Below are 18,156 nucleotides of genomic sequence, written 5' to 3'. Positions count from 1 at the left end.
GCATTAGTTTCCTCATTGGTGGAACCAGACTTGAAGCTCCAACATCGCTGAACATATATCTACGTTTTTCAAAACCACACCAGGTATTACCCTAGCACATAACAGAAGCACTGTAACTCTTAAAGGGACGGATGATTAAATGAATGAATGAGGGCTCTAGAAGTCATATGATAGGGTGAAAAGAGCTCAAGTAATTAAAGAAATTCGAAGACACAAATTGCTCATCATCCTGGTTTACAAAATTATCATATGCATAACATTGTGAAAGACATTTATAATTTTAGGTCTTATTTTTCTTATATAAAATTTGCCTCACCAAGATATGTGAAAAGTGTTTTACCAACACAAAAATAAAGGATGCAGGCCTACCCTTTTGACTATGATCTCTGAAGTAGCTCTTGAGCTTGACTGTCCTCTGACTGTACCCTTCACCAATCTGCAGATTTCAAGGACAAGCTACTCATTTCCTCCACTTCTGGTTAGTTCCCTACCATAGCGTGATTCTTGGATAAAAAAAATTTAGAGCAAACACCTGAAAGATGGGTACTGCTGAAGCCAAAGTTCTCTTCTCCACTCCTCTTTTTGTTCATTCTGCTGTCAGACCATATTAAAACCACCCAAAAGGAAAAAAAAAAAAAAAAAAAGTCAACACACACACAAAAACCATTTGAGCAAGCAGTAAATGTACCCAGATTATGTTAAAATATATTAAATATAATAAGTGTATATTGCCTTTTTCATGAATGTTGCCAGAGCTATTTTGGAGCTTGATTCAGATCCAACCTTTGAGACATGAAAGTTTTTTCTTTTTTTTTTTTTAATGCAGTTTACAAGAGAAAAGAGTTTGACTTTGTATAGTATACTTTATCCTTTGGGTTTCTAAAAGAGTATCACAAAGCAGGATGTTAGATCTTCGCCTTGTGGGAAGTGCAGTCAGATCCAGAAGGCTTTGTGAATCCAGTGGTGGGTCATGCTGAGCTCTGATCAGCTGACTGTCTTACACGGTGGCCATGGCATGTCTTGCTAAGTTTCAGACAACAGAGAGGGGAAGTCAATTCACAGGAGAAGTGCAAAGTGGAATTCTGAGATTAAATCTGCCAAAGACAAGAGGGAAAAGTGGTGGAGATGAGAAATGAAAAGTATCCTAAGAGTGACAAAGTGAACTGACTCATCTCTGAGGGTTCTGTGCTCACTGTATGTAGATCAGCCAGAAGTCATCAGCTCTTTGGATACAGCTATGACCTAAACAATGCAATCAACTCATTAAAAAGGCTTGCCCAGCTCTTCCCTGGTCCCAAACATTTAGTCAAGATCATTTCTCACACAAATTTGACATCATGTCCCTCTTACTGATAATCCCTTACTAAGCCTACAGTCAATTCCCTTTTTCATACCTTCAGTGCTTCTCTCCTGAAATATGTCAATGGTTCTTTTAATGGTGTCCTTGCTCCCAGACCTACAAACCACAAGTCACTAGATGATGTGACTTGTGCCACTTTCCAGTACACATGAAGTCAACTGTATCTTCCAACAATCCTGTGGATTAGGTATTATAATTCCCAATTTATGAATGAGATGAATTCTTAAATGGAGGGGAAAAGTTATTCTCCCTGTGGTGTGCACTTCTACTACATTTTGTTTCTATATTACTGCTCTTCCTACGTTGCTTTATGATCAATCCTTCCAGATGTCGACCTTCTAAACAGGAATGTGGATTCCTTAGGAACTGGGTCTCATATCATTCATCTTCATATCTCTGGTGCCTAGATGAGAGTGAAAGCTATTTAAAATTTTGAAAGACAATGCGAAGTAAAATAAATAGTGTTGGTAGTGCAATAGTGCTTTAAGGAGCAGGAGGGTGGATGTTTGGTGGTGACAGGTGGCAGGTGTTTGGTCCTGTGACAGCCCTACTTTGAGTCATTTGTCATGTTCTTGAGAGTCTAATATAAGGTTTGATAGCGTACCTTTCCCCAGTGATAGCAAGACTCCAGAGAATGTTAAAAACAACAGAGCTGAAGGGTTGGGGTTGCAGGTAAGGCAGTCTTGATAGCTTCATCAAACACTAGGAATGTTTTATTGGAGAGGAGAGGCATGTGCAAGGCTCTGTGCCTTTTCTAGTCTGAACAAAACTAAAGAAATCACAAGTCTGTTCTCAGCACTGACTCACAGTCCCTAAAATGGTGAAGATGGAAAATCACTTCTCTGAGTAGCAACAAAATGAAATATTTCTGAACACCTTTCTCTGACAGGTTTAAAAAAGCAAAGGAAGTAAAGGCAGGGAGTTGCTGGCTGTGAAAAGTCTTGGATGACTGCATTGAGAGCAGTTATTTTAGTGATGCTGGTGATAAAAATTAAATGGGGGCCTTATGGGAAATGTACATTTCCTCAGAATGTGTTGGGACAAATGCAGCTTTTTAGAGGCACTCTCAGAAGCTGGGCAGAGGTGGCAAAGAATACGAAGTCAGAACAGGGACAGGGTGAGAGGAGGAGCAGGGACACCAGAAAAGACACACTTCCAAAAGCAGAGGCGATCACATGTAAGATATCTGGGGGCAGCCTGGGAAATGCTCGATTCTAGCAAAGCAAGGAAAGGAGAAGGGGCAGGAGGAAGATAGACAAGGAGGAAGAGGGGAGAGAGGAGAGAACCCAGAAAGAACATGAGGCAGAGAGAAGAGAAAGGACACATGAGGATGTACCTTTGCAAATTAATAAGACACCACTTAATAAAGCTGGAGAGATGCTGGGGGCTACACTAACTGAGTTAGCAACCCACCTTTGCCAGTTAGTAACTGTGAGACCTTACACAAATAGGTAAATTCTCTGAATATTTGTTTCTTATTTTTTTGAAATGGGGATAGGGATATCTCTTTTACTGAGTCTTTTTATTTTAATTTTTTTCATTGGAGTATAATTGCTTTACAAAGTCGTGTTCATTTCTGCTGTGCAACAGTGTGAATCAGCTCTATATATGTGTGTATATATATGTCTTTATATATATATATATATATATATACACATACATATACACATAGCCAGCCCCCTTCTTGGATCTCCCTCCCACCTCCCCCCACCTCATCCCACCTATCTAGGTCATCACGGAGCATTTCGCTGAGCTCCCTGTGCTATACAGAAGCTTCCTTCTAGCTATCTATGTTATACATAGCAGTGTATATGTGCCATTTCTGCTCTTCCAATATATCCCACCCTTCCCTCTTTTGCCTGGGTCCACCCGTCCATTCTCTGTATCTGTGTTTGTATTCCTGCCCTGCAAATAAGTCCAGCTGTACCATTTTTCTAGATTCCATATATATGCATTAATATACAATGTTTGTTTTTCTCTTTCTGACTTACTTCCCTCTTTTTGACAGACTCTAGGTCCATCAACATCACAACAAATGACCTAATTTCATTCCTTTTTTTGTGGCTGAGTAATAATAGTCCATTGTCTAATTGTTTAAATCAAATAATGTTCATGCAGAGTCTAGTACCAAGCCTGATATATTGTTAGTATCCTACCATAGTAACTTAAAAAAATTAGTAACATAAATATGTAGGGAAAAAGTAGAAAAAACCAATTTCCTTAGCATAATGAGTTCTAGGCATATATGTCAGCTTATATTATGATTATATTTAGTAAAGTAATATCATCAATAATTATTTCAGATAAAGAAATATCTTGTGCCTGTATGTAGGATGTTCTGTAGAGACTTAATCCTGTTGATAGCTCATGAAGAGTTTCACTGATCATATTATCGTTATCTAAATCAGAGTAGCGGTTTCCAGAAACAGAAAAACATCCTGACTGGCCTTGGCCAAGGGGATTACGAATATGATAGACAGTTGGGCAGGGAACTCAAGTGCAAAAGGGGCTGCTAGGTTTTTTAGTGGTCCAGAGCCAGAGCCAGGCAATAAGAGGACCTGCAGACAGAGCAGGTTTCTCTCTGGGTGGGCACAGCTTCTCACTATGCTTGCTTTTCTTTATACACACCAAACTTCTTTGATGCAAGTGGACTGAACCATACTGCTCTGTCTTGGAGATGGCTGCAGTTCCCTAACCTTTATCAGCACCATTCAAGAAAGGAGTCCCAGTTTGACTGTTTCCCAGTTTCCCACATTCAGGACAGAAAATATGATTGATCTTCCTAATGATAAGCAGGAAATTTGCATTGTCTAAAAAGCTGAGAGTTCAGGGCATAGGGAAAAGTTGAGAATGAGCTAGATCTCTGAAAAAAAAAAAGTTTGCTCTGAGTTATTGTGAGCCATTATACCTGTTTGTGTATTGAAGACACTGGAACATCTACACAGAAATCTGTTCAATGTTGTTTAAGCCTTTATAAAACTCATTTCACCCAGAGCCTCTTATTAACATCAGAACATATGATGCAGCAGTATATGATTCACAGGGCATGTGGGATTTCAGAACCAAGGGGCAGAAGGCAAAGAAACCTTAAGCATAGATGGACCATAATGATCAGTGGTTCTATGTGGTCCCATTTCACAAGTGAGGAGACCTGAGACTCAGAGAATAAAATCATTCGAGGTCATATAGCTAGGGGGTGGCAAGCTGTTACTCAGTTCTCTGAATCTTCAGTTTTGTTCTGTTCTTTCACATCCTGCTGATCCCCAAGGGCTGTCACTGTTAAGATATTATCAACCTATGAAGCTAGCTACCACTTGAACCCCTTACCCATTAAGCCCTCAGGGATTGGCATGTTGAGATTGGATTTTTAAAAGGGAGCCAATGGGAAAAAAAATTATCTTTAATTCACTTGACTAGGGCACAGCTACTCTATAAAGCAAAGAATGCCTGGAGAATGAACCCGATATGATACACTTCCCGACTGTAAAGTCCTTCAGCTTCTCTGTTCATTAAAACATTTCTAATTTCTCTAAGTTGGTAGCAATTATCAATCACCGGTGACCTTTTATTAAGTGGATTCAGAGATGGGCAAGTGAAAACTACTAGAATGTGGCAGAACTCACTATCCAGACCACCCTCTTCTCCCAGTCAGCCCACCCCTATGTACAAACAATACAACATCCAGGCTTCTTAATTTTGTTGTGGGTTTTGATCATAAATCTTTAAATAAGTACGCTTCAATATCAGCCAGTAAAAGCCAATTAGATGTTTCATTTGCAGCCAAAGTATATTTATTTTGCAGAATTTGGCTGTTTAGCAGGGGATGTTTTAGGATATAAGATTAAGATAACGATGGAACTAATTTTTCCATGCTCAATTACTCCATGTGATGCTTCACCTGAACCCTGCTACCTTCAACTTCTCTTTATTCTGTTGCATAATCTGGCTTTCAAAAACATATACTTGAAAAAAAAAAACAAACAAAAAAACATATGCTTGACCACATATAGAGGACCAGGACCAGCCAGCCTCATTGCTGAAGGGCTCAGGAATGTTAATTCAGCCATTTGAAAGACTACATAGAAAGCTGGTTTTACTGGATTCTAGCTCTAATAGGTCTTGCTTTTAATAACTGGGTTTATGCTTTATCTTTCTGATGGATATCCATCTTGTGTTTAAAGCAATGCTCAAAATTCTCCAAGCCAGGCTTCAACAATACATGAACCATGAACGTCCTGATGTTCAAGCTGGTTTTAGAAAAGGCAGAGGAACCAGAGATCAAATTGCCAACATCTGCTGGATCATTGAAAAAGCAAGAAACTTCCAGAAAAACATCTACTTCTGCTTTATTGACTATGCCAAAGCCTTTGACTGTGTGGATCACAATAAACTGTGGAAAATTCTGAAAGAGATGGGAATACCAGACCACCTGACCTGCCTCTTGAGAAATCTGTATGCAGGTCAGGAAGCAACAGTTAGAACTGGACATGGAACAACAGACTGGTTCCCAATAGGAAAAGGAGTATGTCAAGGCTGTATATTGTCACCCTGTTTATTTAACTTATATGCAGAGTACATTATAAGAAACGCTGGACTGGAAGAAGCACAAGCTGGAATCAAGATTGCCGGGAGAAATATCAATAACCTCAGATATGCAGATGACACCACCCTTATGGTAGAAAGTGAAGAGGAACTCAAAAGCCTCTTGATGAAAGTGAAAGTGGAGAGTGAAAAAGTTGGCTTAAAGCTCAACATTCAGAAAATGAAGATCATGGCATCCGGTCCCATCACTTCATGACAAATAGATGGAGAAACAGTGGAAACAGTGTCAGACTTTATTTTCTTGGGCTCCAAAATCACTGCAGATGGTGATTGCAGCCATGAAATTAAAAGGCGCTTACTCCTTGGAAGGAAAGTTATGACCAACCTAGATAGCATATTGAAAAGCAGAGACATTACTTTGCCAACAAAGGTCCGTCTAGTCAAGGCTATGGTTTTTCCTGTGGTCATGTATGGATGTGAGAGTTGGACTGTGAAGAAAGCTGAGCGCCAAAGAATTGATGCTTTTGAGCTGTGGTGTTGGAGAGGACTCTTGAGAGTCCCTTGGACTGCAAGGAGATCCAACCAGTCCATTCTGAAGGAGATCAGCCCTGGGATTTCTTTGGAAGGAATGATGCTAAAGCTGAAACTCCAGTACTTTGGCCACCTCATGTGAAGAGTTGACTCATTAGAAAAGACTCTGATGCTGGGAGGGGTTGGGGGCAGGAGGAGAAGGGGACGACAGAGGATGAGATGGCTGGATGGCATCATTGACTCGATAGACGTGAGTCTCAGTGAACTCCGGGAGTTGGTGTTGGACAGGGAGGCCTGGCATGCTGCGATTCATGGGGTCACAAAGAGTCGGACATGACTGAGCGACCAAACTGAACTGAACTGAATTCAATTACATGTTTGCTCTTACGTGCCTGAATCTGAGCCTGTATAACATGCCAAGTAGTGGTGTGGTTCTAGCATTGGAATCAGACACTTGGATTTGAATATTACACTAATATTTGCTAGCTTTGTGACCTTGGGCAAGTTACCTAACCTAACATAGACTCAAGTTTTCTTTTTTGGAAAACAGGACTGATTATTTCTACCTTAGAGAAACTAAAAATGGATATTGCATATAGAGCACCTGCTATTCTCTCTATATATTATATTTAAAGATGTTAATTATTCATTTTTGTTCTGTCTTAGGTCTTTGAAATTGGATAGTTGTTTATCTTTTTTTCCCTCTTGTTCCTCATCTTCATACAAGATCTATTCTTTGATATACCTGGCTATCACTTCCACCTGGATCTCCTGTACCACTGGGTCACAGACTCTGTGGAAATGGGTTATATATACTCCATACTCATTGATATGTGCCTTCACCTTCCTTTCATGGGGATGAGTCTGTGTCTGCTGACTCCACTGAGGATATCTAAATTTCCAACTTTCCAATCTGGTCTATCAAGCACTTGGTTCCTATTCTTAGTCTTGATGTTGTATAGGTACCACAGGAACCATATGTCATTGTCTGGGGAATGTAGAGATTGGTTGTCTCATAAAACATATGCCAAGATTTTAAGAAGACAGAATTGATAAATACAATGTTTATGTTATCTGTGATCCATTTTCAATCATATATTTAAATCAGGCAATTTATATCTTCTATTGAGGTTTTCCAGCAATTAAGTTATTTGGAAGATTCTCCTATAATAAGGTCAGGAAGTAGATTCTATACAAGTTATTTCAGTAGAACTTTGAAATAACCAATAAACAGACAAAATACATGTGGCTGGAAGTCTGAAATCAAGATGCTGGCAGTGTTTTGTGAGGATAAACTTCCTGGTTCACAGATGACTATCTTTTTTCTTGTAACTTTATATTGCAAATGGGAGAAAGGATCTCTTTAAAGTCTCTTTATAAGGGCATTAAGCTTTTTCTTAAGAGCTCTGCCCTACTGACCTAAATCACCTACAAACTACTATCACATTGGGGATTTGGTGTCAACATAAGAATTTTTTTGTTGTTGCTTAGTTGCTAAGTCGTGTCCAGCACTTTTGCAACCCTATGGACTGTAGCCCGCCAGGCTCCTCTGTCAGTGGGATCTCCCAGGGAAGAATACTAGAGAGGGTTGCCATTTCCTTCTCTGTGATATCTTCTTGGCCCAGGGATCAAACTCATGCCTGTTGTGGGTGATGGATTGTGGATTCTTTACTGCTGAGCCACTAGGGAAGCCCTAAGAATTTGGGGGGGGACACAATCATTCTACAGCATTGTGAAAGTAATTAACTTCAGGATTGAAAATTAAAGCATTGCTGTTTTGATGAAAAGAGGTTGCTTTCAAATATAAACTGAATAGTGTGGTCAATGGAAAAAATAAAGAAAGAGTATGAGTAAGACTTTTCAAATTCATACCAATGGGATTTGAAGGACGTTAGAAGGCAAAATAATTATGAATTAATGACATGCTACAAGAAAGGAGAATGGTTAAAATTCTAACAGAGAAGCATATTATAGGGAGATGAATTGTCTATATGTGATTGCAGACACTATTATGACATGAAGATATCAATCTCCAAAAGAAAACTGATAAACAGCTGGTATTATACTAAATGTGAGACATATGAAAAGGTGGTGTTAGAAAGCCTACAGTCTAATGATATAGACAAAAAGTTAGTTGAAGTGGGAATGAACGTAGAGGACTACAGAGGTCAGAGAAATGTGCGTTGGTAGCAAAGGAGAAGTATATCTAGACATATATGGTAAGATATGGAGGAGGGTAAGTGTCACTGAAGAAAGACTATAAAGGATTGATAGTCATCTTCATAGGATGGCAAGAGGATGCTCTAAGAATAGGGTAAAGGAAAATTTGGAGAAGATGATAAAATAAACAAATGAAAAGTTCAAGGTGTTCAGGAAGTTAGTTCAGGCCCTGGGTATTTTACCCAAATGATCTCATTTATACCTCACAACAGTCAAATGGCAGATGTGGAAGTTGAAATAAGAAATAAAATAATTCACTCAGTTCAGTTCAGCCATTAAGTCATGTCCGACTCTTTGTGACCCCATGGACTGCAGCACATCAGGCTTCCTTGTCCATCACCAAATCACAGAGCCTACTCAAACTCATGTCGATCACATCAGTGATACGATCCAACCATCTCATCCTCTGTCATCCCCTTCTCATCGTGCCTTCAATCTTTCCTAGTATCAGGGTCTTTACAAATAAGTCAATACTTTGAATCAGGAGGCCAAATTACAGGAGTTTCAGCTTCAGCATCAGTACTTCCAATGAACATTAAGGATTGATTTCCTTTAGGATGGACTGGTTGGATCTCCTTGCACCCCAAGGGACTCTCAAGAGTCTTCTCCAATGACACAGTTCAAAAGCATCAGATTTTTGGTGCTCAGCTTTTTTTATAGTCCAACTTTCACACCCATACATGACTACTGGAAAAATCATAGCTTTGACCAGATGGACCTTTGTTAGTAAAGTAATGTCACTGCTTTTCAATATGCTGTCTAGGTTGGTCATAGCTTTTCTCCCAAGGAGCAAGTGTCTTTTAATTTCATGGCTACAGTCACCATCTGCAGTGATTTTGGAGCCCCCAAAATAGTCTCTCACTGTTTCCATTGTTTCCCCATCTATTTGCCTTGAAATGATGGGACCAGATGCCAAGATCCTAGTTTTCTGAATGATGAGTTTTAATGCAACTTTTTCACTCTCCTCTTTCACTTTCATCAAGTGACTCTTTAGTTCTCTTTCTGCCATAAGGGTGGTGTCACCTGCATGTCTGAGTTTATCGATATTTCTCCTGGAAATCTTGATTCCAGCTTGTGCTTCATCCAGCCCAGCATTTTCCACGATGTACACTGCATATAAGTTAAATAAGCAGGGTGACAATATACAGCCTTGAAGTACTCCTTACCTGATTTGGAACCAGTCTGTTGTTCCATGTCCAATTCTAACTGTTGCTTCTTGGTCTGCATACAGAATTCTCAGGAGGCAGGTCAGGTGGTCTGGTATTCACATCTCTTGAAGAATTTTCCACAGTTTTGTGATACACACAGTCAAAGGTTTTGGCGTAGTCAATAAAGCAAAACAAAGGCTTTGGCATACTCAATAAAGTAAAAGGAGACGTTTTTCTGGAACTCTCTTGCTTTTTCCATGATCCAGTGGATGTCGGTCATTTGATCCTCTGTTTTTACTAAATCCAGCTTGAACATCTGGAAATTCACAGTTCGTGTACTATTGAAACCTGGCTTGGAGATTTTTGAGCATTACTTTGCTAGCGTGTGAGATGAGTCTAATTGTGCGGTAGTTGGAGCATTCTTTGGCATTGCCTTTCTTTGGGATTGGAATGAAAACTGACCTTTTCCAGTCCTGTGGCCTCTGCTGAGTTTTCCAAATTTACTGGCATATTGAGTGCAGCACTTTCACAGCATCATCTTAGGATTTGAAATAGCTCAACTGGGATTCCATCACCTCCACTAGCTTTGTTCGTAGTGATGCTTTCTAAGGCCCACTTGACTTCACATTCCAGGATGTCTGGCACTAAGTGAGTGATCACACCATCATGATTATCTGGGTCATTAAGATCTTTTTTGTATAGTTCTTCTGTGTATTCTTGCCACCTCTTCTTAATATCTTCTCCTTCTGTTAGGTCCATACCATTTCTGTCCTTTATTGTGATCATCTTTGCATAAAATATTCCCTTGATATCTCTAATTTTCCTGAAGAGATCTCTAGTCTTTTGAATTCTATTGTTTTCCTCTATTTCTTTCCATTGATCACTGAGGAAGGCTTTCTTATCTTTGGAACTCTGCATTCAAATGGGTAGAATTTTCCTTTTCTCCATTGCCTTTAGTTTCTCTTCTTTTCTCAGCTATTTGTAAGGCCTCGTTAGACAACCATTCGGCCATTTTGCGTTTTTGTTTTTTTTTTTTCCCCTTGGGGATGGTCTTGATCCTTGCCTCCTGTACAATGACACAAACCTCTGTCCATAGTTCTTCAGGCACTCTGTCTATCAGATCTAATCCCTTGAATCTATTTCTCACTTCCACTGTATAATCATAAGGGATTTGATTTAGGTCATACCTGAATGGTCTAGTGGTTTTCCTTACTTTTCAATTTAAGTCTGAATTTGTCAAAAAGAAGTTTATGATCTGAACCACAGTCTGCTCCCAGACTTGTTTTTGTTGACTGTATAGAGCTTCTCCATCTTTGGCTGAAGAATAGAATCAATCTGATTTCAGTATTGACCATCTGGTGATGTCCATGTGTAGTGTCTTCTCTTATATTGTAGGAAGAGGGTGTTCACTATGACCAGTGCGTTCTGTTGGCAAAACTCTGTTAGCATTTGACCTGCTTTGTTTTGTACTCCAAGGCCAAATTTGCCTATTACTCCAGGTATTTCTTGACTTCTTACTTTTGCATTCCAGTCCCCTATAATGAAGAGGACATTTTTTGGGGGGTATTAGTTCTAGGAGGTCTCGTAGGGTTTCACAGAACCGTTCCACTTCAGCTTCTTCAGCATTATTGGTTGGGGCATAGACTTGGATTACTGTGATATTGAATAGTTTGCCTTGGAAATGAACAGAGATCATTCTCTCATTTTTGAGATTGCATCCAAATACTGCATTTTGGACTCTTCTGTTGACTATGATGAGTATTCCATTTCTTCTAAAGAATTCTTGCCCACAGTAGTAGATATAATAGTTATCTGAGTTAAATTCACCCAGTTCTAATGAAGTGGATGAAACTGGAGCCTATTATACAGAGTGAAGTAAGCCAGAAAGAAAAACACCAATACAGTATACTAACACATATCTATGGAATTTAGAAAGATGGTAACAATAACCCTGTATGTGAGACAGCAAAAGAGACACAGATGTATAGAACAATCTTTTGGACTCTGTGGGAGAGGGAGAGGGTGGGATGATTTGGGAGAATGGCATTGAAACATATATAATATCATATATGAAACAAATTGCCAGTCCAAGTTCGATGCATGATACTGGTTGCTTGGGGCTGGTGCACTGGGAAGACCCAGAGGGATGGTACGGGGAGGGAGGTGGGAGGGGGTTTCAGGATGGGGAACACGTGTATATCTGTGGCAGATTCATGTTGATGTATGGCAAAACCAATACAATATTGTAAAGTAATTAACCTCCAATTAAAACAAATAAATTTATATTTTAAAAAATTTAAATAAATAAATAAATAAATAAATTCACCCAATTCCAGTCCATTTTAGTTTACTGATTGATTCCTAAAATGTTCCCTCTGCTATCTCCTGTTTGGCCATTTCCAGTTTGCCTTGACTTCTGAACCTAACATTCCAGTTCCTATGCAATATTGCTCTTTACAGCATCAAACTTTACTTCCATCACCTGTCACATCCACAACTGGGTGTTGTTTTTGCTTTGGCTCCATCCCTTCATTCTTTCTGGAGTTATTTCTCCACTGATCCCCAGTAGCATATTGGGCACCTACTGACCTGGGGAGTTCAGCTTTCAGAGTCATACCTTTTTGCCTTTTGATACGGTTCATGGGGTTCTCAAGGCAAGAATACCAAAGTGGTTTGACATTCCCTTCTCCAGTGGACCACATTTTGTCACAACTCCTTGCCATTACCTGTTGGTCTTGGGTGGCCCTACAGGGCATGGCTCATAGTTTCATTGAGCTAGACAAGGCTGTGGTCCGTGTGATCAGATTGGTTAGCTTTCTGCATTTGTGGTTTTCATTTTGTCTGCCTTCTGATGGAGAAGGATGAGAGGTTTATGGAAGCTTCCTGATGGGAGAGACTGACTGAGGGGGAAACTGGATCTTGTTCTGTTGGGTGGGGTCATGTTCAGTAAATCTTTAATCCAATTTTCTGTTGATGGGTGGGGCTGTGTTCCCTCCCTGTTGCTTGACCTGAGGCCAAACTATGGTGAAGGTGATAAAGATAATGGGGACCTCCTACAAAAAGTCCCATACATGCACTGCTGCTGCATCAATGCCCCCAACCCTGCAGCAGGCCACCGCTGACCCATGCCTCCACCAGAGGCTCCTGGACATTCATGGGCATGTCTGGGTCAGTTTCTTGTGGGGTCACTGCTCCTTTCTCCTGGGTCCTGTTGCACACCAGGTTTTGTTTGTGCCCTCCAAGAGTCTGTTTCCCTAGTCCTGGGTAAGTTCTGGTGGTTCTATGATGGGGTTAATGGCTATCTCCTCTAAGAGGGCTTATGCCATACCCAGGTCTACTGCACCCAGAGTCCTGCCCCTGTGACAGGCCACTGCTGACACGTACATCCACAGAGATACTCAGACACTGTTCTGGTTCAGTCTCTGTGGGTTGGGCATTTTGTGCCCTTCCCGGGTCTGAGCAGCTCAGGCGACCAGGTGCTTGGCAAGTGCACTGTCCCAGGTGAGCTGTGCATCTTAATCACCTCCTTGGTCCCAGCCACTTGGTTTCCTGGATGTGCCCTGAGAACACTGTCTCAAGTGTGCCTTGTCTCCTCTGGACAGCTGATCTCAGGCTATGACCCTCATGGTGGATGTTAACTATCCAGGATCTCAGGAAGACGTGGTTAGCAGCTGGGAACCTGCTCACAGTTTGGTGGAAAATGCTGTCTCTGGAGCCGAGACTGCAGCAGCCCCTTGCCTTCTGGCTCTGGCTGCCTCTCTGCCTCCTGGTGGGTAGGGGCTGGTACACATCAGGCTAGCTCTCCTTTGGTATTCGCTCAATCCTTTGTTCTGTGAGTGGGCCAGGCAGCATGTTCGGTTGTTAGGTTAGAGCCTTTCCTGGGAAAGCTCTCTTTTCCACAATTGCAGTTAGGCATGTATTCTGTGGTTGTTTTTTTTTTTTTTTTTTTTCTTTTCCTGGTTATGTTGCCTTCTGAGATTCCAAAACTCTCCACAGACCTGCCTGTGAGAGGGTTTCCTACTGTACTACTCATGGGTGAGAGTCAGTTCAGATCTGTTGGACTCCAAAGTCTCTTCTGTGTACAATGGTCTTCCCATGATGGCCCCTAAAATAACTGGAAATCTTGGATGAGGGAGAGAGAGAATTCCCTAGTGGTCCAGTGGTTAGAACTCTACACTTTGATTGCCGAGGCCTCAGATTTGATCCCTGGTCAGGGAACTAAAGTCCCATTAGCCATGCAGTGCAACCCTCCACCAGCAAAAAAAAAAAAAAAAAATATTGAATGAGGGAGAGAGAGAGAAGGTGGAGAAAGCTATCAAGTCAGACAGGGAAAGAGAAACAAGTGGTCTCTCTCATGATGTTTATCCTGTAGTTAACTTTTGTAATATTTCTTCTTAGTGTCAGTCCCTCACATCCAACTGAACCTCCCAAGGGGAAATATTTTTTATGCCATCTTATATTTTTATTGAGCCTCACCAGTCCTGACACATCAGGTCATGTAAATAATAAATTAACCATTCATCCTAAGTCACTTTAGCCATGTCTGACTCTTCAGCATGAAGAGTGGACTGTAGCCCACCAGGCTCCTCTGTCCATGGGATTCTCCAGGCAAGAATACTGGAGTGGGTTGCCATTTCCTCCTCCAGGGGATCTTCCCGACCCAGGGATTGAAGTTGAATGTCTCCTGAGTCTCCTGCATTGGCAGGTGGGTTCTTTACCACTAGGACCACCTGGTAAAATGTATATAAATGTGTTATCAGAACTTCTATACATTTTTAGCTTGGAATTAAAGGTTATATCCTTTAAAAAAGAGAGAGAAATCATGCCTATTTTGGAGGATGACCTTTTGAAATATACATTGAAAAGACAGGTGGCACTAGAGGTAAAGAACCCGCCTGCCAATGCAGGAGATTTCAAGAGACTCAACTGTGGAGGGCATGGCAACCCACTCCAGTATTCTTGCCTGAAGAATCCCATGGATGGAGGAGCATGGCTGACTACAGTCCCTAGGGTTGCAAAGAGTTGGACACAACTCAAGTGACTTAATACACACACAAAGAGAGACATGTCATTTAAAACTGTTTCTCAGTGTGCACATGGATAATGCCTGGAATGTTATAGGAGGATTAAATGTCATCATATATATGGAGGTTGGTCTTGACTCTTAGAAGAACTAGTTGGTATGGATCCTAGTGTGAATTCTTAATCACTAAGCTAAGGCTGTAATCTTTGAGCCACTGGATGTTATTCATTAACATACTTCAAGTATTTGATCCAATATTGGGCAAGGTGAAAGTGAAAGTCACTCAGTCATGTCCGACTCTGTGTGGGCCCCATGGACTATACAGTCCATGGAATTCTCCAGGCCATAATACTGGAGTGGGTGGCCTTTTCCTTTTCCAGGGGATTTTCCCAACCCAGGGATTGAACCCAAGTCTCCTGCATTGCAGGCAGTTTCTCTAGCAGCTGAGCCACAAGGGAAGCCTAATATTGGTCAATGCTTGAACACAAGTTTGAAGTCCTTAAAGAATAATACGGCTTTCATCTTTACCACTCCCTTGATATTGGTCCTTCAGTGTCACCCTGACATACACTTTGATAAACCAGGTGATTGAGACAGGAGCAAAATTGCTGACCCTGCTATGCTGAACTATCACTGAAATTTGACACAGTGCTCACTGTTCCTTTTTTGATACATATTCTTCTCTTTTATTCCAGAACATCATACTCTTCTTCCACATTCACTGACTACTTACTTCTTAGTCTTCTTTGCCAGCTCCTCTTCGTCTCACTGACTTCTTATCTTCAGTGTATTTCCAGGCTTAGTATTAAACTTCTTCTTGGTATCCATTCACTCCCATGATAATTTCATCCCATGAATTTGAATATCATCTATACTTAATGGTCTAAGTTTTCTGTTTAATTCTGAATATTGTTGTTGCTTAGTTGCCAAGTCCTGTCCAACTCTTTTGCAACCCCAAGGACTGTAACTCACCAGTCTCTCCTGTCCATGAGATTTTTCAAGCAAGAACACTGGACTAAGTTTCCATTTTCTCCTCCGGGGTATCTTCCTGACACAGGGACTGAATCTATGGGTCCTGCCACATCTCCTGCATTGCAGGTGGATTTTTCACCATTGAGCCATTTCGGTTCAGTTCAGTTCAGTCGCTCAGTCGTGTCCGACTCTTTGTGACCCCCATGAATCGCAACATGCCAGCTCTCCCTGTCCATCATCAACTCCTGGAGTTCACCCAAACTCATGTACATCGAGTCGGTGATGCCATCCAGCCATCTCATCCTCTGTTGTCCCCTTCTCCTCCTGCCCCCAATCCCTCCCAGCATCAGAGTCTTTTCCAATGAGTCAACTCTTCTTGTGAGGTGGCCAAAATATTGGAGTTTCAGCCTCAGCATCAGTCCCTCCAATGAATACCCAGGACTGGTCTCCTTTAGGATGGTGAGCCACTAGAGAAGACTAATTCTGAACATTAGATTTATGTATAATAATGTCTACTGAATATTTTCTTAACTTGATGATAGTATCCACAAATATGAAAATCTAAAATTGAATGCTTGATCTACTCATCTTCTAGCTCCAAAACTATTCTACTTAGAGGTTTCTTGTCTCAGTTATTGGTAACTCTATCCCTGTTTTCTCAGACAAGAAATCATTAAGTCATTCTGAGTATTCTCTTTCTTTCAAACCTCATTTCTAATTTGGTAGCTAACTCTGTTGGTCTTACATTTGAAGTTATATCCAGAATTTAATCATTCCTTACCACCTCCACTGCTAATGTTATGACCCAAACCACTCTTATCTCTCACTTGGACTATTTCAGTTCAGTTCAGTTCAGTTGCTCAGTCATGTCCGACTCTTTGCGACCCCATGAATCGCAGCACGCCAGGCCTCCCTGTCCATCACCAACTCCCAGAGTTCACTGAGACTCACGTACATCGAGTCAGTGATGCCATCCAGACATCTCATCCTCTGTCGTCCCCTCCTCCTCCTGCCCCCAATCCCTCCCAGCATCAGAGTCTTTTCCAATGAATCAACTCTTTGCATGAGGTGGCCAAAGTATTGGAGTTTCAGCTTTAGCATCATTCCTTCCAAGGAAATCCCAGGGCTGATCTCCTTCAGAATGGACTGGTTGGATCTCCTTACAGTCCAAGGGACTCTTAAGAGTATTCTCCAACACCACAGTTCAAAAGCATCAGTTCTTCGGCGCTCAGCCTTCTTCACAGTCCAACTCTCATATCCATACATGACCACAGGAAAAACCATAGCCTTGACTAGATGAAGATCATGGCATCTGGTCCCATCACTTCATGGGAAATAGATGGGGAAACAGTGGAAACAGTGTCAGACTTTATCTTTTTGGGCTCCAAAATCACTGCAGATGGTGACTGCAGCCATGAAATTAAAAGATGCTTACTCCTTGGAAGGAAAGTTATGCCCTACCTAGATAGCATATTAAAAAGCAGAGACATTACTTTGCCAACAAAGGTCCATCTAGTCAAGGCTATGGTTTTTCCTGTGGACTATTTCAACAGCCTCATAACTATTTTTCCTCCTTTCTCCTCATCAATTCTAAACACAGGATCCAGATTAATTTCATTAAAATGAGATTCAGATTAATTTATGAGATTAATTTATAATTTGCTCAACAACTTCCAACAACTGAGTCTTCCTGCCACTAAGAATGCAATGGTCCACAAGACCACAAGTGACCTGAGATTCAAACCTTTCTTATCTCAACTCATTTTCCTCACCAGTAACAATGACCTCCTTAATGTTCATTAAAAATCAAGGAACACGTGTATCCTGATCCTTTGAATTTGTTGCATTGGCTGGAATATTCTTCCTCTAGATATGTCACAAATACTCCCTTGATGTATTGGGTCGGCAAAAAGTTCATTTGGATATTTCTATAAGAATTATGGGAAAACCAAATGAACCTTCTGGCCAATCCAATATTTGCTTAAATCTCTCCTTCTCTCCGTGCCTGCCTTGGTCACCCTATTTTAAATTGTATACATTACTTCCTGAGATCTCTATTTTTATTCTTTACTTATTTCCCTCTGTGGTACTTTTTACCTTCTAATCTATTATATACTCTATTCTTTTTATTATGGGCTTCCTCAATAAAATGCAAATTCTACGAGGACAAGGACTGTGCTTTTTGCACTGTTTTATATCCAGTGCTTGAAAGTGTTATTGTAACATCTACACTAAGAGCTCAATAAATGTTTGTTGAGTGATTGGATGAATAAACAATAGACCCTAATATTATAGATATAGAGAATGTTAGAGGCAGAGAAGTAATCTTACAGACTAAGATAATCAAGGTAATTCACTTT

The 18,156-nt window shown here is 40.8% G+C and overlaps 1 long non-coding RNA gene across 2 annotated transcripts in view; it reads right to left on the bottom strand.

Annotated features, from left to right (window-relative positions):
- Positions 1–831: 831 nt before the first annotated feature.
- Positions 832–18,156, bottom strand: part of LOC129650715 (uncharacterized) — a 62,582-nt gene continuing 45,257 nt past the window's right edge. For both annotated transcript variants that reach the window (XR_008713961.1, XR_008713962.1), the window contains exon 4: positions 832–1,094. This is a non-coding gene — a long non-coding RNA (uncharacterized LOC129650715). The remainder of the gene's footprint in view (positions 1,095–18,156) is intronic.

The sequence above is a fragment of the Bubalus kerabau genome, chromosome 4, assembly GCF_029407905.1.
Source record: "Bubalus kerabau isolate K-KA32 ecotype Philippines breed swamp buffalo chromosome 4, PCC_UOA_SB_1v2, whole genome shotgun sequence".
NCBI classification, from domain to species: Eukaryota; Metazoa; Chordata; class Mammalia; order Artiodactyla; family Bovidae; genus Bubalus; species Bubalus kerabau.
Note: the sequence above shows the minus strand (reverse complement) of the source record. Positions and strands in the feature narration are given on the sequence as shown.